General features: G+C 36.4%; 1 protein-coding gene across 4 annotated transcripts in view; it reads left to right on the top strand.

Annotated features, from left to right (window-relative positions):
• The window catches only part of LOC125657049 (general transcription factor 3C polypeptide 1-like), a 172641-nt gene that overhangs the window by 131276 nt on the left and 16775 nt on the right, over positions 1–24590 (top strand). The window contains exon 41 of one of the 4 annotated variants that reach the window (XM_056145468.1): positions 22287–22488. The exons of the other annotated variants lie outside the window; for them this stretch is intronic. The gene's annotated coding sequence lies outside the window, so the exon portion shown is untranslated. Of the gene's footprint in view, positions 1–22286; positions 22489–24590 lie in introns of those variants that run through there. 4 annotated transcript variants of the gene reach the window in all.

The raw sequence follows: 24590 nt of genomic DNA, 5'->3' as shown, positions 1-24590 counted from the left end.
ATTATACCGAAACAAAGCAAGACTCAAAAGTGCATTTGAAATTGGAGTCCTCTCATCTGTATACATTGTATGTAGCTGAGATCGTCTTAACGGTAACACCGCGCCGTCAACGCATTGCGGTACAAGGTACAAACAACAAAATACAGTGATAATCAAATATGATAACCAGTTTTTGTATTTCCATTCTCCTTGAATGCTGATTTACTTGCTTGTTTTTGTATCAACCAAAACCATGCATTCAACTGTGTATCAGAGACCCGCATATTTACTATAAAAGTAGTATGACTCGGACTTTATTGTGACGTCACAATATACTTCGTCTACCTTGACGTTAAATTTATGGAAAATGCACGAGGCTGCCCAAAGAGTAAATATTTATAGGTTATTATATACTTTCAATTTCATCTCTTCTTTTTTCTTTAAAAGTTTGCGGGCATGTATCACACGATATATGCCCGGAAACATTCCGGCCCGCAAACATTACATCACAATCCGGTTTCTACGCCGTTAATTTTCAAATGTTTCGTGTTTTTCATCTTTTACTCAGTTAAACCGATAAAGCTATTGTTAAAGAAAAAATTATTGTTAGTTTCTAAATGAGATTGAAAGTATATAATAAAGAGGTTATAGACTTTGTATGGGAAATATGACGACCTCGTTTTTTGTCGCGAACGGACCTCGCAAGCTCGGTCCGTCTACGCGCCAAAAAACTCGGTCGTCATATTTTCCCATACAAAGTCTATAACCTATAATTATTATATACTTTCAATTTCATCTCTTCTTTTTTCTTTAAAAGTTTGCGGGCATATATCACACGATATATGCCCGGAAACATTCCGGCACGCAAACATTACGTCACAATCAATACACTACGCCGTTAATTTTCAAATTTTTCGTGTTTTTCATCTTTTACTCAGTTAAACCAATGAAGAAATTGTTAAAATAAAATTATTGTAAGTTTCTAAATGAAATTGAAAGTATATAATAAAAAGGTTATAGACTTTGTATGGGAAAATATGACGACCGAGTTTTTTGGCGCGTAAGCTCGATCCGTCCGCGACAAAAAACGAGGTCGTCATGTTTTCTCATACAAAGTCAATAACCTATTTATTATATACTTTCAATTTCATTTAGAAACTAACAATAATTTATTTTAACAATTCTTTATTGGTTTAACTGAGTAAAAGATGAAAAATTTGAAAATTAACGACGTAGTAATTTGCTTGTGTATTGATTGTGACGTAATGTTTGCGGGCCGGAATGTTTCCGGGCGTATATCGTGTGATATATACCCGCAAACTTTTAAAGAAAGAGAAGAGATGAAATTGAAAGTATATAATAAGATAGGGAGATATGATGTTTGAGAGGGAGATATGAAGTTTTGTTATCCCTGGCATGTGACCGTCTAGACCAATCAGATTACGCGTTGCATAGAATTCTCATACTGAGTTATAATTATACCTTATATTTCTATGTATTTATATCTTGCATGATGTAAATGATATGATTAATTGGCGATAAAACTTATTTAAACATGTGTTATAATGCTACATCATACAGAAATGAAAACATAGAAAGATTTATTTGAGACAAAACAACATTGAATGTAAAGATACAGAAAATGTTACGTTGTAAAACCCATACCATGTCATATATCAGCCTACGGTCAATATCAGACCTCAGAATAAACCTCTTATCATATATTATATCAGCCCACGGTCAATATCAAACCTCATAATAAACCTCATACCATATGTTATATCAGCCCACGGTTAACATCAGACCTCAGAATAAACATCATACCATATATGTTAGACATGTACCAGTCCACGGTCAATATCAGAACTCATAATAAACCCATACGATATGTCATATCAGCCTACGGTCAATATCAGAACTCATAATAAACCCATACGATATGTCATATCAGCCTTCGGTCAATATCAGACCTCAGAATAAACCTCATACCATATGTCATACTAGCCCATGGTCAACATTAAAAATTAGATAAACCTCTGGGGCTGATATAAGATATATTGACCGCTAGAGCCAAAATGAGATATATGATATGGATTTTAACCATGTATAATACTGTGTTTCTTTTCACAGTGTTATGTTGATTACAAGTGATAGTGTTTTGATATCAATGACGACGGAGACTGAACACTCGGATCAGTAGGCACGTGTAGTAAACACCTGTAAAATAAATTACTAGTCATAAAAACGGCTTATTTGTCGAGCGATATGAATAAAGATTATACTTTGATGAGGACGGGACTAACTTGACTTGTGATCGTCAGTGATCGTATCCTAGAGTCAGGCCATTCATCATCTCTATCCTCTCTAAACCTTGTAATCAGATGCTTTCCTCTCATGTTTAGTAGACAGGTTAACCCTTATACAGATCATTTGGTGTATGGAAATGAATGCGGCCAGTACTTTTTTATGGTTTGCTGATAATTTTGTTACAAATCGTTTTTGCGGTACGTGAGATTGTAGCGTAAAAAAGGAATTATTTCCCGTTGTGAAAGAAGTAAAAGCAAAGGTAAGTGTACCCATAATTTGGTCTCCCTCATATCTGCATTTTTGAAAAAAAACAACAACAAAAAAAAACAATAAATGTCGTGAGTTAATTAAAAAATCGTGGGAATAAGTTACATTCCATGTGGTAAATTGTATCAATTTACTGATAAAAACATCAATTTCTTTACATTTTCATCTTTTTTGAAAAAAACAAAACAATAAATGTCGTGAGTTAATTAAAAAATCGTGGGAATAAGTTACAGTCGATGTGGTAAATTGTATCAATTTACTGATAAAAACATCAATTTCTTTCCATTTTCATCTTTTTTGAAAAAACAAAACAATAAATGTCGTGGAAGCAAAAGCGAAGGCACCTGAGCCCACCTCCGGTACTTTCAGAGGTCCGTGTTTGCTCTACTCTTTATTTTGTATTCTTTATAGTAGTTATGAGATTGATCTCTGTTCCTTATCTTCAGCTTTGTCTGCATGAAATCAATGTGGAAATTACATTGCTGTTACAGGGATTTCAACAAGTTCGTTTAAAGTCAGCGTTTCGTACATTCAAGGTCGTTAAAATGATCTAATTTGAAAATCTAAGTCGTCGATGGTGTCTGACGTGTTTCATACCAATTGTTAAACCGTTTTTATTGACTGATTTTGACTAAGCATTACTCCTCTTACCTGATCAAGATACGTGGTTCACGATGGATGTGACCGGTCAACAATGGACGCTTACTCCCCCAAGGCGCCCGATTAAGCTTCTTTTGATAGAGGATTTATGAGATTGATCATTGTTCGTTATTTTCATTCGTTCAAGTATAAATTTAAGTTTGTTCAAATCTTTGTTTCAATTGAAGATTCCCGCTGGGATCCGTGTTAGAATAGGTCCTCAGTACCCCTTACTTGTGGTAGAGGCCTTTGAGCAGAAACGGATATTTATCGTGTCACACTTGCGGTGATACACCCCGGCTTTTTGCGGTCTCATCCGAAGGAGCGTCCCATTTAGTCGCCTCTTACTACAAGCAAGAAGTATTGGGGACCTATTCTAATGCGGATTACCACGGGACCGTTATATAGGAGAGCTCATAGTGATAAATAGAAAAGTTTGGGAAAGTTTATGGTGATATATAGGAGAGTTCATTGTGATATTCATCAGTTCATGGCGGTATATACGATAGTTCATGGTGATATACAGGAGAGGTCAAGGTGATATACAGGAAAGGTCAGAACGGTATATTGGAGAGTTCAAGGAAGAATTTGAGAAATTTCATGATGACATATAGGAGAATAGTCTTCTTTTCAAGAACAATTCAAAACAATCTAAAACATCTTGAGTCATCAGTCTTTGTTGGTCCTCTGCTCTAACTCTTTAGAGCTGATGGTTCGCATCTGTATCCGCAATCTCACTCAGGTGACCGATGTTGCCGATGGGTTTCTTTTTTTCTTTTACAACTAGGCCGTTTGAAGGCATACATATGTACCATGCACTACACTTTGTCGGATTTAATTGTAATGTAGCACACGGTGTGTTATTTTAGGCCTCTGCCTTTAGGCGGGATCCCTATAGTGATCACTCTGTCCATCCGTCCGCCCGTGGGTTGACAGTATTCCGGACCATTTTTGGCAATTTATGCATGAGCTTATTATAGTGTGGATTTCCTTGACCTAATTTTGAAAGAGTTATCGACCTTGAACTTAGCAAATAATGCCACAAAGCGACACCTTTTTGTGATGTTGGCCATAACAATGATTTATAGTTTTCATTTTGTTTAAAGTTCTGTGCTTTCATGTTAAAGAATTTATCGTAAGTAATGATAGGTTCTCTTATTACGTGATTAGGGTCATCGAGAAAATTAAATAACCTGCAAATTAGCATGAACCTCTCACGTACTCTAACCTTTCACTCACCCAAAGGCCTATGATATAAACATCCTGTGGAGCTAACGTTTCGTAGGACGGGGACTAAATGTCCCAGTGTGCAGTACATGTATGATAGGTTGGTTAATGGTACTCCAACGAATTAGTGAGGGAGTCTGTGATTACTGCAGTGTGTAGTGACACCGGACGATGGGAGAGATCCAGTCATTTTTAGACTTTTTACTCAATTACATGATAGAAATTATCCCTTGTTTTAGGACAGCTGAGAGCCGTGCCTCAATGCAAACTGAAGAGCACAGTCATTATAAAATTTTGTGTAGTCTGTTAATGTTACAGAATCCACTTTTAACACGGTCACGATTTGAACATTGCGGATTATGGGCAACAAACAGTGAATCGTTAGATACACCGCGTAAGTGTTTATTTATGTGGAATATATGTGTAGGTTTGCGTGAACCATAAGTGGTTGCGTTGAAGCCTGAAAAATTAAAAACAATATTTTGATGAAATTGCTAATGGATTGTCCTGACTTTTAATGAATACAACAATCCACAGACCACAGGTAGAAAATTAGTGTATCATTATTTGAAATATCGTGTGTGATATTGAACAATGGCTTATTTTTCTTGGATATACTGGGCTTGAAGTGGTTCGTTTTGATCTGTCCTGACTAAAATCTTGGAAATATGAAGACAAATTGTTCAGGATCACACTGCATGCTCATCTGATGCAATGATGAAAGAAATTGGTGCATCGTTGAAAAACGCAATTGCTCAGTGGTTAGAGCGTTCGATTAGTGATCGGTTGGTGGTGAGTTCGAGTCCTCTTTGTAACTTGGTCGCTTTAAACCTAAGACTTTTTTTAAAAAACAAAACTTGACTGATCTTTCGCCAAACTCGCGGCATTTAGACATGAGAGTCGCAAGTGTAGCGAATGAGGCCTTGGAAACAGAGGTCCCGTGTCACGGCTTTGACATGATAAAGAACTGTCACTGTTACGGTCCTAAGCACCACATATAGCCCTAACTGTGTGGCACTTCGTCTACAGCTGATGGAGTCTCAACAGTCAGTATGAGTGAAACATTATTGAAGGGACGTAAAATAAACAACGAGAATGAAAATGCGATATTTGTAATTCAGTTGCGAATTTTTTTTACTGCATTGTATATCCACCTAGCTGTAACATTGCTCCCGTGTTATGTAGTAGCGCCCCAAGATAAAGATGTAATTTGACTGTATTCAACGTTCGATGTTTTAAATGTCACAATAAATGGTGTCTGTATGAATATGACACTTCTTGTATAGTAATGCTAGTTTTTGTGTAGAATCGTGTTAACATGACAATTAAATACTTGAGTGCAATTTGAACATATTTAATAAGTCCTAATGACCGAAGATAAAACTTTAATCATTGTCTTCAGAATCTTCTTTCTTGTCTTTTCCATCTAATACGCATGCGCAGAAGCTGTGGGTTTGGTATTTGAGTGATCTACATTTTTTGGGGTGTTTTCCATTTTTGTTTTACTTTTCTTTAATGCAAAAATTCCGTTTGACAGTTGCTCATGAATACTCTTGACGATAGTCGATTCAGAAGAATATTGTGTACGAAAGCGATGTTTATTTTTCATGACAAATCAATTGCGAAGTTTTAATGACAGAACTGATGAGGAAGTGGGAGAAACTGGTTCGGAATCACTTCGTTTTGACTTCGTTTTATGACTGAATTTAACTAAAAATGCCAATTACCTAGACATGCATCACTGCTGCATAAAGTAGAGTTTGTTAAGTGGGAGGGATAAGAGGGACATCGGCTTTTAAAAATAAAATATCTTTATGTATTTGGGATTGTCAGTATCAGAGATTAATTGAAAGGGAGGGGGGCTACGAAGGGAACAGCATGCCATTTTTATTTTTTACAATTGCATCATACAACAGGTACGTGTACCTTTGGAAATGACATGGACAGTTTGATGAATAGCTCTAAAGATATGTTATCAACCAAGCAATTCGGAGACGCCAAGATAGTATTTTTGGTTTTTTTATTTCAAAATTCGTATTACACCAATACCGGTATCATGAACTCTGGACTACATTAAATGCACATATCCGTATATTAGCAACATTTAGGTAATCGGTTGAATTCAGTGTAGAGGAAGCGTTAATCATCATTATCAATAAATGCCAACCATTTCATGTCGACAGTGCAAGATAGCATACATAGATGAATTCAAAGGTTCATCACGAAATCACGTGATACTTGTTGACCCCTGACATGCAATGAAGTGTTGAACTTCGACCTCCTTGTCACAGAGTGATATTTTTTTGCTGCTGATCTTCTGATATGTGAATGTTCGATCCGCTGAATTCCTGTATAATTCATGCCTCCTATATCGATGTCATATAAGTTATTCATTGTTAGAGATTGCCAATTTCATCTTCAGTGTTGTTTTTTTTTTGTTTTTTTTTTTTGCACACGCGAGTTCAATACCCCTCTTATTTGTGTTAATGACTAAGGGAAAGTGCTCGAATTGTAATAACGAGTGAGAGAAAATGTTCGAATCGTGTGTGTGACAGGTATGAAGTATGCAGGAACAGGTTTTGCACTGAAAATGATTTTTTAAATGATTTAGTGATACATATGTATTTACACATATCCTGGTATCACGTGTATCTTGGTGGTAATGCTCTCCTGGTATCACGTGTATTTTATCACATGTATCTTATCACGTGTATCTTAGTGGTAAAGCCCTGCATTAAGGAGTAACGTGTATCTTAGTGGTAAAACTCTGCATTAAGGAGTAACGGTGCCTGAACGTCAGTTATTGTAGGAATCTTTGATATAGAAAAGCAGGCATACATCAGGAAGTGGTGGTTACGTGGGAGGACGATCACGTGGTTGAGAGTTTGACATCTATAGATGATGTAGGGTTCAAGATGGTTGTAAATGTAACACTTCCACGAAATTAAGGTTCTCAGTGGTAGAGCAAAATAAAAGATGGCAGAGCTGTGTAATTAGAATTGTTCCTTCGTTTTATATGTCTACATTTCAAACCACCATTAATTCCCTTCTTCTTTATAACCTGGTAACATTGGGGTTCTAGGTCACCTGAGTCACTCAGGTCATTAGTCTTCGTCCGTCTTGCGTTAATAATGGAGTGTTTTAACTTCTTCATAACAACCCATACAATTCTAGACCGCAAAAACCGAGGCCCAATGTTACAACAGGTGTGGCACGATAATGATATCTCCCTGCTCAAAGGCCACAAGCGCTGAGCATAGACCTAGATTTTGCAGCCTTTCGCCAACAATGATGAGTGAAATATTCTGAGGTGGGACGTTAAACAATATACAACCAACCAACCTTAGAGATGTGGCAAAAATTAACTATTCAAAACTATTCTCTAGATTCGCGTATATTAGAAAGAAAAAACTAAATGCATAGTCATGTAGAGGAGGAAGGCCTCTACTAAAATCGTAAATTTTATGACCCCTAGAGTAGGGAGTTTTGGTAACAGGGTGGGGCCAAAGTATTCATTATAATTATATACCTTAATCATTTGAAAGATCTCTGCTTTTATTTTCTTGATGCTACATGCATAAAATGATTAAATACACATCTAGGAAAAGCAAAAAGGATTACAAAAATAGTGAATTTCGTAACCCCGTGTTCTAAATTTTGGGTAGGTCCAAAATAGTCAGTGATCCTATAACATATGTAAAATGTAGGCACATTCGTGTTTTTTTATATTATTATTATTTTCCCTTTTTAAAAAGAACACAACTGGTTTTATATTGCTGCTGAATATGAAAATTTAGCTTCCATATGTAGAAAAAAAAATATTTTAAATGTCATAGCCTTTGGAGCTAGTGATACTTTTAACTAATTCTCTGGTGACCAAAAAAGCCTGTGGGGCTCTTGTTTAAACTCGCAGTAGTTTTTGTCTCATAGTATGTTAAGTACAGAAAGAATACGGCCTCCAAAAAGAATTATAGGTCAGATTATTTGATTACATCGAGAAAATTTCTGCTTTCTGCGTTAGTATTTAGTGATGCTGCAAAATTTTGCTCGGAAAATGACGCCACATGTTGATGGTCCATCATCCAGCAGTGTTAACTATCTTCATGTCTTCGTCTGTACAGTTGTCTCCTCCTGTCAAGCAAATCAATCAGAATGCACAAAGAACATATGATTATTGGCTTTGTCAATGCAAAAGTTTAGTCAGCTTTGCTGATAGTTTTTTTTTATCCCCAAAAAAGCACGACTGCAATTTAAGATAATTATGAAAATCCGTATATCATATTGTTTACAAATTCATTTTGTTCGCTGGAAAAGGATAGGTCCACAATAAAGCCAGTTAGACTTGAATATTAACCATCTATCTTTACTTTCAGTAGTATCAAAATAGCCAATTAAACTTGAATATTAACCATCTATCTTTACTTTCAGCAGTATCAAGATAGCCACTTAAACTTGAATGTTAACCATCTATCTTTACTTTCAGCAGTATCAAGATAGTCAATTTAACTTGAATATTAACCATCTATCTTTACTTTCAGCAGTATCAAGATAACCAATTAAGCTTGAATGTTGACCATTCATCTTTACTCTCGGTAGTTTCATTATGACACTATGGACAAAATTGTTGATTTAACTAAGGAGGTTCAGAGAGCTCAAATTAATCCGGTACAAGGGGACTCGTTCCGTACACCATAATTAGGCGTATCTCTCATGACGCTGTGTATGATTAGGGTTATCTATAATATAAAGAATAACTTGGTTGCTCACTTAATTAGCAAGGTCTCTGCTGTGTTCTGGATTAACTGAAGTAATGACAATGCATCTTGAATGGGAAGATGTGAAAAGAGTTTGTTGTGGGTGGATTTTTTTCCCCATACCTTATGTGTAAACTGGGATGCTATTTGAAATGCCTTAAGCCTTGGTGGATACTGGCTTATTATCGCCAAAATGTTAAAAGATAATTGTAACGCTGAGAAGAGGATTACCTTAAGATATCCTTAATGATATAGTAGTACATGTATGTATCTTAATGGAAATTGTTTGAAACTCTCTTGTGACCAAACCACGAACCGAAAAACCGCGAGATTTAACTAATTGGGATTTAGATGTATACATTCAGTGTTCTATAGCTTCACTTTTCATTGGAATGTTTGTGCAGTGCATATTGATAATATGAACATATTTCCGATGTTTTTCCCCCTCCAAATTCTATCATAATGGTTCAACCCCTGCGCATGCCTTGCTATGACAGAGATATGGGTGGAGGTTGCTTCGCCTAACTCAGCATTTAGAAGTAAGATTCACGGGCGTTGCGGATGAAATCTTTAAAAACAGAACGCGTTCTACGTCCCTGAGCGTTACGCATAGGTCTAAATTCGTGGTACTTATTATACCCCCCGCAACAAGTTGGTGGGGGGGGGGGGGGTATACTGGAATCGGGTTGTCCGTCTGTCCGTCCGTCCGTCTGTAGACGCAATGGTTTCCGGACTCTAAAGCATTATCCTTTCCACCTACCGTCACCATATCGTACATATGGACTACCCATGGGATGAAGATGTTCCCTATCGATTTTGGGGTCAAAAGGTCAAAGGTCAAGCGCACTGGACATCGAAGAAGCAATATGGTTTCCGGGCTCTAAAGCGTTATCCTTTCCACCTACAGTCACCATATCATACATATGGACTACCCATGGGATGAAGATGTTCCCTATCGATTTTGGGGTCAAAAGGTCAAAGGTCAAGCGCACTGGACATCGAAGTAGCAATATGGTTTCCGGGCACTAAAGCGTTATCCTTTCCACCTACAGTCACCATATCATACATATGGACTACCCATGGGATGAAGATGTTCCCTATCGATTTTGGGGTCAAAAGGTCAAAGGTCAAGTGCACTGGACATCGAAGTAGCAATATGGTTTCCGGGCTCTAAAGCATTATCCTTTCCACCTGCAGTCACCATATCATACATATGGACTACCCATGGGATGAAGATGTTCCCTATCGATTTTGGGGTCAAAAGGTCAAAGGTCAAGCGCACTGGACATCGAAGTAGCAATATGGTTTCCGGGCTCTAAAGCGTTATCCTTTCCACCTACTGTCACCATATCATACATATGGACTACCCATGGGATGAAGATGTTCCCTATCGATTTTGGGGTCAAAAGGTCAAAGGTCAAGCGCACTGGACATCGAAGAAGCAATATGGTTTCCGGGCTCTAAAGCGTTATCCTTTCCACCTACAGTCACCATATCATACATATGGACTACCCATGGGATGAAGATGTTCCCTATCGATTTTGGGGTCAAAAGGTCAAAGGTCACGCGCACTGGACATCGAAGTAGCAATATGGTTCGGTTTGTCATGCCATTTGTTTTTTACACTCAGAAAAGAGGTAGTTTATACTTATTACCAACACCCTTTGGGAGATTGGGGTAAGCGGGGGGTATTCTTAGTGAGCATTGCTCACAGTACCTCTTGTTTGTCCCTGAGCGCTAAGCATAGGTCTAAATTCGTGGTACTTAATTGTCCCTGAGCGCTAAGCATAGGTCTAAATTCGTGGTACTTAATTGTCCCTGAGCGCTAAGCATAGGTCTAAATTCGTGGTACTAAATTGTCCCTGAACGCTAAGCATAGGTTTAAATTGTGGTACTTAATTGTCCCTGAGCGCTAAGCATAGGTCTAAATTCGTGGTACTTAATTGTCCCTGAGCGCTAAGCATAGGTTTAAATGGTGGTACTTAATTGTTCCTGAGCGTCAAGCATAGGTCTAAATTCTTGGTACTTAACCTACAGCTGGTGACGTCTCTATATGAGTAAACAATTCTGAAAGGTACATAAAGAAGAAACAATAGATAGCCTCGAAGAATTGTCTTTGTTTCATCATTTCTATAGGTGTCATCAAACCAACACAGAAATAAACCTTTCTGTATAGTAGAAAAGATCATTAAAGGTGCATACATGCTGTAATGATCTCCAGCAGAAAGAAAAATTGACCTGCTTTGCTTTTATTGGAACGAGAACTCGATTCAGGATGCCTCTAGATTAACTGCTTTTTATTTTATTGTGCTGGAACAAACTGAATATTTCTTTCCCATTTGAGTTTGACATTCGCGTAGTTTTGCATTTGTCTTTCTGAGAGCACACTGTTTCCTACCTTACTAATTCAGATGATTAAGGGAATACTGAGAATGGGAGACTTGTGTTTGAAGATCTTTGTAAGAACTACCGGATTAGAAAGGCTATTAAACTGATATGCCGCTGTGGTGTAATTGACGTTTGTTCATGTGATCGCTAGGAACTCAGGGCGGAAGCGTAATCAATTTCACCTACGAATATGCAGACGAGTTCTTTTTTAAAATCTTCTTCAGTAACCCTGATTGATCTAACGGTTACGTATAGCAAAAGTCGGTACTTTTCCAGGACATAAATAATAATATAAAAAAAGAAAAGAACTAGATCTGTCGTACATAGTGTGTGTGAATATATGCATGTGCGTGCCTAGAGTTAGCAAACTATTAGAAAAATTCCTCTATCTATGCAGTATAGATGCAATGGTAGTCATAGTCTTTCCGGACAAGATCATGGTGTTTTTAAGGGGTTTTAATTTGATTACCATTATTAAGGGATTCTAGTTTAATTGCTATTCCTAGGGACTTTAATATCATTGTCATTATTAAAAGAATCTTTATTACCATTATTAAAGATTTTAGTTTGATTGCCATTATTAAGGGATTTATTTGATAACTATTATTAAGTAATTTTGATTTAATTACCGTTAGTAAGAAGTTTTTAATTTCATTACCATTAGTTAGGAATTTTAATTTCATAACCATTATTAAGGGGTTTTAATTTGACTATCATTAAAATATTTTGATTTGATTATCAAGGGATTTCACTTTGATTACTATTATCAAAGGATTTCATTTACTTACCAATATTAAGGGATTTTAAGTTGACTATTATTATTAAAGATATTTTGGTTTATTTACCATCATTAATATATTTTAGTTTCATTATCATTATTACCAGAGGGGTTTCAGTTTGATTATCATTATTAAGGGATTTTAATTTGATTATAAACATGAACATATTTTAATTGTTTTCATATTCCTATACGGAGAATTTCGTTGAAGGCGTCTACATGAGACTTGTAAAATGCGGGCTTTCGACTCGACATTTATATACATCCACGCCGTTTTAACTTTCAACAAAATTCACTTCCACTCATCTTCTGATGCTATATATCTCAATCACCTTAATGGCCACTGACACAATCACCTTAATGGCCACTGACACAAACACCTTAATGGCCACTGACACAAACACCTTAATGGCCACTGACACAATCACCTTAATGGCCACTGATACAAACACCTTAATGGCCACCGACACAAACACCTTAATGGCCACTGACACAATCACCTTAATGGCCACTGACACAAACACCTTAATGGCCATTGCCAAATAAGATCATGTTACAGGGGCTTCAACAGTCTCGTTTAAAATCAGCATTTCGTAAATTATGTGGTCGTTACCACGATCTAATTCACAAATATAATCTATCATTAGGTCGAATGTTGTCTGACTTGTTTCATACCAATTATAGACCGTTCTACGGTTTACTCCGTTTACCTGATCAGGATATAAGGCTCACCGAGGGTGTGACCGGTCAATAGGGGATGTTTACTCCTCCAAGGTACCTCCGGTGTTTCCATTGGTCCGTTTTAGCCTACTCTGAATTTTGTATTCTTTATGTAATTTATGAGACTGCAATGTTTTCGTTATTCTTACCTTTTCATTGCCATTACTAAAGAATTTTAATTTTGTTAACATTATTAAGTTTTTTTTATTGACAACATGTTATTCAGGGTTTTCAATTTGACAACTCTTATTAGGAGTTTTAGGCCACCTGAGTTACCCAGTATTGACTTGAAGAGAAAAGTGCAATTTTTGATTTTACAATGGAGAAAAAAATCGCAAGTTTAATGTGATATCGTGGAGAGAGAAATCGAAACCCTAAGGTGACGCGAACTCGTAATTTATAGCTATCGGACTGTATATTCAGCTTTTTTGTTTAACGGGTAACAATTATTAAAATATCATGAAATATCTTTGACAATAGTCTTCTACGTAATTCTTTGTTTGATGAGAGGCCACGATGCTCACCTCAATGACTGGTACTGTTGCTCTTCAGTCTATATCATAACCTATATTTCAACCTATACCGAGTATAATAACCCCACCCTAACCACGGGGTCATGACTTAACCGAACCGAACATAGGAATGCTTCATTTGCAATATTACTCTGGACATGCCGTTCTGGAGAAGACCTTTCACTGTATTGATTAATCATGTGAAAAATTTATCCCCAATTCTAGCCCCACTCTATAACCTCGGTTTATATATATATTTATATATATATATATAATGAATACACACAACTTGGTTGGTTGTGTATTGTTTAATGCCCCACTCGAGAGTAAGTCACTCACATGTGGTGCATGTTAGGTTAAAGCATTGCTCCTGGTTCTAGGGTGGATCTAAATTAGGATTTTACGTGAGAATATTTGTAGGAAATTCTAAAAAAAAAAAAAAAAAAAAAAAAAAAAAAAAAAAAAAAAAAAATCAATCATGAGTTTATTTAGATTTTATTAAATTGGAAAAATAAGCATATGGCATGTACGCCAGCCTCTGTGCCTAACAGTAAACTGTTCGGCAGCTTGTTACGGACCACAGGCTCTCCGAACATCTGGGTACTTTGCAACAGGCAGCCATTTTGAACAGCTGCTATATCCAATCATATCGCTTCTTTACAGATGTTTAAAAATGGCCGCCGATTGGGAAGTAAAGCTGAAGAAAGGGACAACATTTTTCATAGGAACTATTTAGGATGCATTTGTACATTCCATTGCGAATACCGTCTGTATGAATGTGAATACCGTCTGTATGAATGTGAATACCGTCTGTATGAATGTGAATACCGTCTGTATGAATGTGAATACCGTCTGTATGAATGTGAAATAACACTGTCCATCGGGCCCAAACTCATTCTTGGTCAAATAAATAGGTCAACTTTTCCCATTCATTCAGGAAGTATGTGGACGTTTCGAGAAATGATAATATAGATGAGTTATCAGTATGCCAATTGAAAACTACAGAATGCAGTACAAAATGTTTGGGGTTTTTTTTATCGCCGAAAGTGGCTACAGTGTAACAAGTCTTATACAATTCTTTCTATATGATGCATATCAAGATTAACCAGCCTTTAGGAAGACTTGTGGGGATCTGGGTTATATAGAATAGGTCATCAGTACCCTTTGCTTGTCGTAAGAAACGACTTAATAGATTGAGACTACAAAAACTGAGGTCCCGTGTCACAGCAAGTACATGTATGGCACGATAAAGACCCCTCTCCCTGCTCAAAGGCCGTAAGCACCGAGCATTGGCCTAAATTTAGCAGACCTTCACCAGCAATGGTAACGTCTCCATATGAGTGAAAAATTCTTGAGACGGACGTTAAACAATGTACATGTACAATCAATCGGAAGACATGGATAATGCGAAATTGATTGAAATATTTTGTGAAATACATGTAGTTTGTAATTGTTTTATGATTGCTTATATACAACTACGGTGATTTTCCGTTGAATTCAGTCGTATTTCGACATTCTGATCAATGCTGAATGTTGTATAATCATTTCAATAACGCATCATAATACAACGAATGAATTCTATTCGGTGTAGCAGTGATTGCTTTACATAGCGAAAACACAATTATCCAAACCCTAATATTGAAATATTATGTAACACTTTTAATATGTTCATGCTATTTTTTTTTCTAAATATTTGCATGTATATCTTTTTAAAAGGTAAGCCCCTACGCTTAAATGTACTGAAGTTTAATTTCATATTAAATCTTTGCCCCAGATAATTTTTAGAATGCTCGTCGGATTTCGTCACACTGGGGATTTTCAGAGAGAGAAGAAAAAACTTAAGCAGTTTATAAAAGTAACATAACATTCACACCTGTGCTAAGCCTGGCATTCAATAGAAGGTCGCGATCTGATTTCCCTGTGGACGTTTTTGTGATATGGTAGTCTTTTTACACCTTGCTTTTGCATTCGGGTGCTAATACTGTAAGCAGATTATGTTTGTGGTCAAGATGGCTATTTAAAACTACACTTCGTTGTTAATGGGCGCAATTGTTTTATTTCAATATACATGTAACTTGCAGCAATACAAAACAATATTCTCATCTAGAACGCACTACTGTTACTTAACTGTGCATTAAAACAGACCAACAATGCTTTCCTGTCCGTGGTTTTATTTTCTTTCAAGACACATGTAAAATATGTAAATCCTCAAACAAATCTACGCTTCCCCTTCCAAATAACAAGGTGTTGGTGAAATATACAGTAGTGTAATATCTCGCAGAATCATTTCTAGTTATAGTTTACAAAAATATCAAACATACAAATATTGATTGCACTTATAGATTTTTTTGGTCTGAAAAACATAAAACTAATTCCTAATATATCAAAAATTAACAGACACCTGTTTTTTTGAAAATCAAAAATCTAAAAAAAAAAAAAAAATGGGAATAAGAAAGAAAGAAAGATCTGAAAGTTTAAAGAAATGCCCCGTTTTACCTTTATTTCCAATTTTCTCTTTATTGCCGATCCCACGGTTATATCATGCACTCAAATCTGTCTTATTTTAAAAATAAATAATTTTTACCGACTTTTGGTATAGTGATACTAACTTATTAGCCTTCATGAATGCGATCAGTGGCTTAAACACCCCAATTGCAATATACGTTTAGAGTGGAACCCGGATAATACGCGAAGTTAGGAGAGAAGATTAGTAAGCGAACAGTGGGCACCTGGTCCAGTTGTGTCGGGGCTAGTTCAACAGAACAAGGTGCGAGAAGATTTGTAACAATATGGAGTTGATTTTGGATATTACTGCACGTGTTTGGTAACGTTGTCTTTCTGTCTTATTGTGCGTCTCCAGTCACGCCCACCTTTTACCTTAGCTCTCGTGTACTATTCTGATAAACAGTCTTTGTTAATATATATAGTGACAAGTATCTTATAATGACAGGTGTTGATCACTATTATTATTTTTTGGGTTTTTAAAAAAAAAATTAAATTGTAATTTTGCGGGAAAAGGGAACATTTACAACTGTAATGTTCTATGAAAAAATAAAAGTTCAAACATGTTTGCAAGGATTCTTTTTTTTTTTTTTTTTTTTTTAAATTTATTTTCTCCTGAATAATAAATATAATTGACTCTTATCACATATTCGTAGCTTGCAACTTAGATTGCTGGTAGGATGCTATGTTTGACTTCGATATACATATTGTACGTATACATTACATTGAAAAGATTTACCACCCCATAGAAAAATATTCATGATTTCAGGATCACCGTGTGAGTTTGTTACAAATGTAATAGTTCGTTTGTCCAGATCGCGGGGAATACGATTAGTCCACTAGTCCGCCCAAATCACGGGGAATACTACATGTATTAGTCCACTAGTCCGCCCAAATCACGGGGAATACTACATGTATTAGTCCACTTCAGCATTGATTGCCGTCCGTAGCCCTTAGTTTATTGGGTTATCTCTCTTAGTTTATTGAGTTATCTATCTTGTTCACGGGCTTGTACTGCTACCATATTTTCTCTCTGTAAACTTTGGCTACTGCTGGCTTGAATCCCTGATTGGTCGATTGTTCTGTATGGATGAAATGCGTCTGTTCTGTAGTTTTGCAGCCTATCATTTACACTGAATATTCTCGTTAGTAATGCCAAATATATTGGGGGTCAAAATGACAAATTATATTGAAATATCTGCATTGTTATTAACATTTCCACAGACATCATCATTTCTCTTTAAAATGTTTCATTAGATTACTACGTGTATTTTGATGTATCTATCGTTGCATTCATTTAAATTACCGTCATGGTAGATTAGTGTCAGTGCTGGGAGGTCAGATGGCCGTAAGGTTAAGTCTCGACCACTTCAGGCGTCAGCAGAAAAAACTCCCTTCCCCTAACTCTCATCATTGAAACGGTGCGAGGGGATCTAGACACTATGTACAGTACAATCAAGGAAATCGTGAAGACTTATTGTGCCTGCGCTGTGCTGGCTTGAACTCTTGGATTAAATCTGAATTAGTGACACTCCACGATAGCTGGTAAAGTCTCGATATGAATAGTCTTTCCGCTGGAGTATTAAACAACACTCCACCACCTGTCATAGTTTTATATCTACGTGATTGGAGATTCGAGGACATATTTTTTTGGTTTTGTCCGTTTGTCTATTTGTCTTTCTGTTTGTCCGCAAAATATTTAACTTTGTCCGTAACTTTTGAATGGATGGAGATAGGGTTATTATTTTTCACGTGTAGTCCTTGTGACAAGACCTTTCTTTTGGTAAAAAAGAAAAAGAAAAAAAAGAAAAAAGTTGTTTGAACTTGTGACCTTGATTGACCTTATAGGATTTGACTTACTTTCGGGAAAAAAAATTAACAATGACAACATTGTTGTCCTACGGGGTTATCAAGTTTCACATTTTTATCATTATTGTGATAGTGGTTTAGGTGCGCAACATCAGTAGGATGTTTCACTATTTAAAATCAGGGGGGAAATAGACAGCAGCAACAACAACAAAAGAAAACAGTTTAACGTATACTAATATATATTGTGGGGTAGTAGGGTCGTTTTTGATGTTGTTAACATATTTATACTGATATACATGTACATGTATATTGACAGGGTACAACAGTCGTTTTTATGTTTTGCGAATAATTGTCTATTCTTAAGGTGCTATAGTGTTATGAACCCAGACCATTATACCGTGGGTTTTGTCTGTGGAAGCACACACGCACGCACGCACCCCCTCACACCCCCCTCCTACACACACACACCCCAACACACACACACACACTGGCATAGTGCTACAGTATGTTCTCCTCCAATAAACCCTTGACCGTCATTTCTTACGTTCATTGTTTGCTGAATAAACACCAAATATCATAACCGAGTTGCCGATATTTTAGACTCACTAGTTTTCACTCTCTATGGATTGGACTATCTTAGTACCCATTGTCCATGTATGTACATAGTGTGGTGACTTAACTATCTTTGAGCTAATAGCCTACATGTATGTACGAATAGAAAGTGGTGTCTTAACTATTTCAGTGGTAATAATATATGTACGTATAGAATGCGGTGCCTTGGGGTTTTAGAAAACTTCTTGTGATCTCCACAGACTACCCCTGGATATGTAACGTTCCAGTCAGTTTCTCCCCTTAATTGTGTATAGGGTTTTGTTTGTCGCGTTTTTACATTGATGTTGTGAATGGCTTTGCGAAAGGCGTTTGCTATAATTATGCCTTCACCTTCTCCCCGTTTGCTGACAGTAAGGAAAGCTTTGATTTTGACACCTTGGTATCCTATGTCTTTGATAATGGATCTAAATATGATTAACAAATTACCAATAAGGCTATCAGATGCTAGGGATTTGTCATGCTATATCATTATGGCGTTTCCAGTGATTGATAGCATTGGCAAGAGCGAAAAACCAACCCTCGCTATGACAATTGCTCATTAGAGAGACCTATCCGTCTTGAGTGGCATACATGTAGTAATGAAGATCCTCCTCCAATATTTTATTAAAATGATACTGTTTGCTCGAGATTCTTATAACCTTTGGATGACACCGGAGGCCGTAATAATGAGGAATCTTGGTCTTGCTAACGCCCACAGGGTCTCAGTTTTTAAACTCTCATCTAAACATCCAAAAGACCCTTTACGATATCGGTGATATAAGAAATATAACTATTGTCGTAAAGCCATGGAACCAGTGCTGAATGGTGTTATTATGAACCCAGAATGGGGCTTTTGATCATTGTATGTCTCATTTGGAGAGGGTGGACGTGGTTATTTCATACAGGAAGGAAACCATTGTGTAAATGATTGAATTCATCTTTTCCTCGTTTTGTTATGTTGGTTCACTAATGATGGTGGTATCTGTAGCAGATAGGCATGTTGGAAATCGATTAACTGTTCCATGTCTTCCGAGAAATCTTTCTGATCTCTTGAAATCAATGAGTGCTACTCAATGTTTAAATATTTGTGACGTTCATCATAGTGCCAAGTTATAATAAATTCTTCAAGAGTTGATAAAAAAAAAAAAAAATCCAATTTGACATGTGCTTGAAATTCATTTTGTGTCCCGTACTCTGTCCTTGGGATATCCTACGAATGCAATAGTTTATTTACTTCAAATTTCATTTCCTCACATAAAACAAAGTTTGGAGTGGGATGTTTATACCTCAGATTATGTAATGTGCCAAGTTACTCTACTCCCATGACCATCATAAACAATGGAGAAACCGAAATCAGTTATAAATACTAGTACACGTGGCACTAATGTAAAACTTATACGGTACCAATTTTAATGCACCAGATGCGCATTTCGACAAATAATGTCTCTTCAGTGATGCTCAACCGAAATGTTTGAAATCCGAAATAACAATGAAGTTTTAGAGCTATTATAGGGAAAAGCAGTGTTCCAAGAAAGTGGAGTCAAATTCGTCTAAGGATAAGAGCTATGCGTGAGGGAGATAATCCTTAAAGGAAGTGAACATGAAAAAAATATTTGTTGCATAATAAACTTAGAAGACCTCCTGAAACTAAATAGTGTGGCCTGAATCTAATTTGCTTGTTTCTATTACGAGATTTGATCAATTAAACACTCTTAAGTTAAAGGTTTATGGAGGTCATCCATTATTTCCCAGTATGCATCTGTGCTCTGACGTAGATGAGACACATTGCTGTTGTTGACTGGGTCACTATTATACAGCAGAAATTTATGGATTTATATTAGAATTGATGGATAAGGTTTTGGAGCAAAAAGAATTGAAATCAAATCTAAGTACAATGCATTAAGAAAAAGAAGAAAATACTCCCACAAAATATCTCCAGCTCCTCCAACTTCTGAACTTACTAAGAAGCACTAGTACTGTTATATTTCAAAATTCCATATCAATTAATTTTATTAGATTTTAAAATATTTGGAGATAATTAAGGTGACTGTGTCATAAAAGTACTGCAATATAGGCATATAAATTACATATTTTATAATAATTGATGTACATGGACCACAGATAAATTTCGGAGATGCAATTTACAGTTATATTATTTATTTACACTAGTAAAAATTGCTTATTCAGAATCTGTATCAAAGTCTGAGGTTTTAAGAAATCCTTTATAATTGCAGTGCTCTTTAGGAAATACTCCCTTAATTTATGTCACAACAAATGAGGGTAAATTAAAACTACTCTGATTTTTACCCCCAAGAGGCTGACCGCGTCTGACATAGTTGATAAACTGTCTGTAGGCCATAAATCTTGATAGCATGCCTGCAACAGAATTGTTACTGTATTATATCACGTGTGTGTGTGTAATTGGAAATATTTACACACAAATGCCATGTTATGTTTAGATTTTAATGCATGTGAATACAGAAGGTATTTTTCATTTTCGTGTTTTTCTTACTTGTTTAACAAGTTGTTATCAAAGTCCTCTGAGACCCTTCCTCTCTGGATACATAAATCCATGGATAAATGTAAGCTGTATCAATTATAACAGGACTTGACCACACCATGTCAAAATATGGGTTTAGAGAACCGCACTTTATGTGTATATCCCTGTAATCTGACACAAAATGTTCAAACTCATGACAACAAAGACACCCCTTGATCATGAATGTACATAATTCCTCTCTCATTAAAATCAATTGCTGGTAATGAAAAATTATTCTGAGAAACAATTTCTTCCTCTGTAACATCAGGTTCAAACTGATATCCCATATTTAATTCACTTTCTGCTGATGACATTTAAACGTTGATGCTTACAATGTGCCAAAAATGCACAATGTGTCCTACTGACATCAGCATCAGTGTTGCCCTCTAGTGGATGCTAAGAAATAATCCAGCAGGGAGATAATAATTTTTTCAATATGGCAGCTCCCAAGGATTGAAAAGATTCGTTAATCTTTATGAAATATCTCCCTACTAAAGAAAGCTACATCTTAATGATTTTCAGAATTCATTATATACATCAAAATGACAAATTTGAACCCTTTGTCACATTTTCATGTTCACTTCCTTTAATTTTGAAATGAATTTCTAAATTTTATAACATCAATTAAATATACATCCGTATTTTTAAGCTAGTAACGAAGTACTTAGCTACTGGGCTGTAGAGACCCTCGGGGACTAACAGTCCACCAGCAGAGGCCTCGGCCCAGGGGTCATAATGTAAAAAATATTGGTTTTTATAAGTCAATAAAATTCATGATGAAATCACGTTTCTAATGCGATTAAAATCATTAATAAAGTATTTATCTTACTTTAACAAGTCAAGGATTTACAATATCTAATGTTTGACAAGATGTATACAATATATGATGTTTGACAAGATGTATACAAAATTTAATGTTTGACAAGGTCTATACAATATATAATGTTTGACAAGATCTATGCAATACATAATGTTGGACAAGGTCTATACAATATATGATTTTGATAAGATCTTTACAATATCTAATGTTTGACAAGATTTATACAATATCATGTTTGACAAGATCTATACAATATCTAATGCCCAACGTCATGCTAATTTCTTTTATGTTTACGGAGCCTGAGCAACTTGTTACATTAATCTTCAAAAATCATTCATGGAATCTTTTTTTACCCAAAAATTGTTGTTCGATTAAAATGCAGTTTGTTGCTTGTCTCTAGGGCTTTGAAATGATGTAATATTTAATGGTAATATTTTTTTCTGTTCTATTCCAGGTCTCCATATTAAGATAAAGTGGAAATTTCAAAAGTAACATGTTCCTTTCTGAAGAAAGACGATGGTAGTGAATATCATTCTTTGAATTGTGCTATATCTATACAAATAAATGGACTCCGACGATAGACATTTAAAGAGGGTCTTCATTTCCGGTTTATGCAATACATCGGCTAGTGTTAAAAGCACAGGGGAAAAAATGAAATGATGGACGATCTACAAATCTTTTTACCGTACTTAGAGCAACATCTCAAGGATCTTAATGGCTCACATCTGAACTTCAGTTTATCGAGTTTAAACTTCTCCCTTAAAGATGTTCTCCATGATGATTCAATGCACGAGAGGAACTTACTCATGTATTACCTGATGGGCATCTGTGGTATGTCGGTCTGTGCTTTTGGAATTATTGGGAACATCCTGTCCGCTGTTATTCTGACTAGGACAAGCATGAAGAGCGGTACCTACTCGTATTTAACAGCCTTGTCCATCAGTGATTTGTTATTCTTGATTCTCACAATGTTCATTTTATCACGTGACTCAGAAAAGCCACTTCAAGAAATTACGTGGGGCAAATCATACTACATCAAACTTTTTCCTTACATTCACCCCGCCGCCATTACATTTCAAGTGACGTCAATTTGGCTCACGTGCGCGTTCACTGTCGATAGATACATTATGATATGCCACCCCTTTAAGGCTGAGCGATGGTGTAAGATCTCTACCGCTAGGAAGTCAATAGTAGGCGTTTTCTTGGCGGGATTACTGTTTAATATGATTCGTTTTTTCGAATATGAATCTTCTGAAATAACTGTCTCCAATGACACCAACCGTCGACAGCTTGTGATAAAACTGACGGATCTTGGAAGTAGCGAGGGGTTCCGAGAAATTGTCCACTCCTGGCTATATCTTACATGTGTTGCAGGCTTTCCGTTTCTGTCACTTTTAGTGCTCAATATTTTTCTTATTCATGCTGTTCACGAATCCAAGAAGAAAGGGAAGCTGATCAACGCGAGAGAGAAACGCCGAAACGACACCACCATCATGCTAATTGGAGTTGTGGTGATATTCCTGACGTGTCAGGGGCCGGCCCTTATTTCACGCATGATCTGGGCTTTTGACTACCAAAAAGCGTTCGTTTCTACACCATGGTATACGTTTAATGAAGTTTCAAACTTTCTTGTCATTCTGAATTCCGCCATCAACATCGTTCCTTATTATTTCTTCGGTAAGCGTTTTAGAAATCAATTCTGGAAGATTTTTTGCAAATGTTTTTTCACGAAGGAAGAGATAAGGAGGTTGTCCCGGAAGTTGAGCACCTCCATGCACGAGAACCACACCAGTGTCGTTAAACAAGGCGACATGAGTGGCCTCAATCAGCTAAAGGTGTTCAACAAGTCCAAAGCTTTCTCCCAATTGGCTCAAAAATACAGGTCTGTTCCAGTAAACCACGAAGTTCTTAGTGCTCAAGTGGAGGAGAACGGACCGCAGATAAATGACAAAAGTGAACAAAATGGTCGCAACATTCTGCGTGTGAACTTTGAACTCAATGGAAATTGTAGAGCGGAAGTAGACCCTTGTGACACGTGCCAAACAAAAGTGTCATTATTATGATGTTTCACCGTGAAGATTCGTGGGGTGGTGTTAGGGGGGGGGGGGGGTGTTAATGGCGCCATTTCTTGCCGCGGAAATCGATAAGCAAAGGGGGAGAGGGTAATGTTTGGTATATTTATTTGTCTCATCGAGTGGATGTACTCAATCTTCAATCTTTCAGCAATACAATGTATAAACTTCATCAGAGTTATTTGTCGGTGATAATATCATACTGATGACAATCCATCGTTCTACATCATGTTACATGTAAATTGGCCATTATGAAAAGGCCTTATTCGAATTTTGTCAATAAGAGAATGTCAGAACTCCTCTAAATGTGTTTACGAAATAAATTGTATACATACAATTGAAAATTGTTTTATGTACAGTGCATTAGATATCTTTTTACCAAATTTCATGTGATGACGTCAGTACTTGAAATGAAGGCAAACCACGACGTTGTTGAAAAGAAATCCTCTCAATTTCGATTAACTCCCCGGGTAAAAAAAAACCCACCCTGATCTCATAACTTTGTCACTTTTAAAATCATATCAATGGTGTTATACAAAAGCCTATTAGGATCCTGTCAAACAAATGATGAGGGCGTAACATGCTGATGTAACGTGGATTTAGAGCGAGATTAATATAAGCCTTTTGGCTTGTTTCTCAATTTATTTCATGTATAAGACATTGTTTGTAAACATTATCGAATTATT

Source organism: Ostrea edulis, chromosome 7 (assembly GCF_947568905.1).
Source record: "Ostrea edulis chromosome 7, xbOstEdul1.1, whole genome shotgun sequence".
NCBI classification, from domain to species: Eukaryota; Metazoa; Mollusca; class Bivalvia; order Ostreida; family Ostreidae; genus Ostrea; species Ostrea edulis.
The sequence above is the reverse complement of the archived record's forward strand: the minus strand, read 5'-3'. Positions and strand labels throughout refer to the sequence as shown.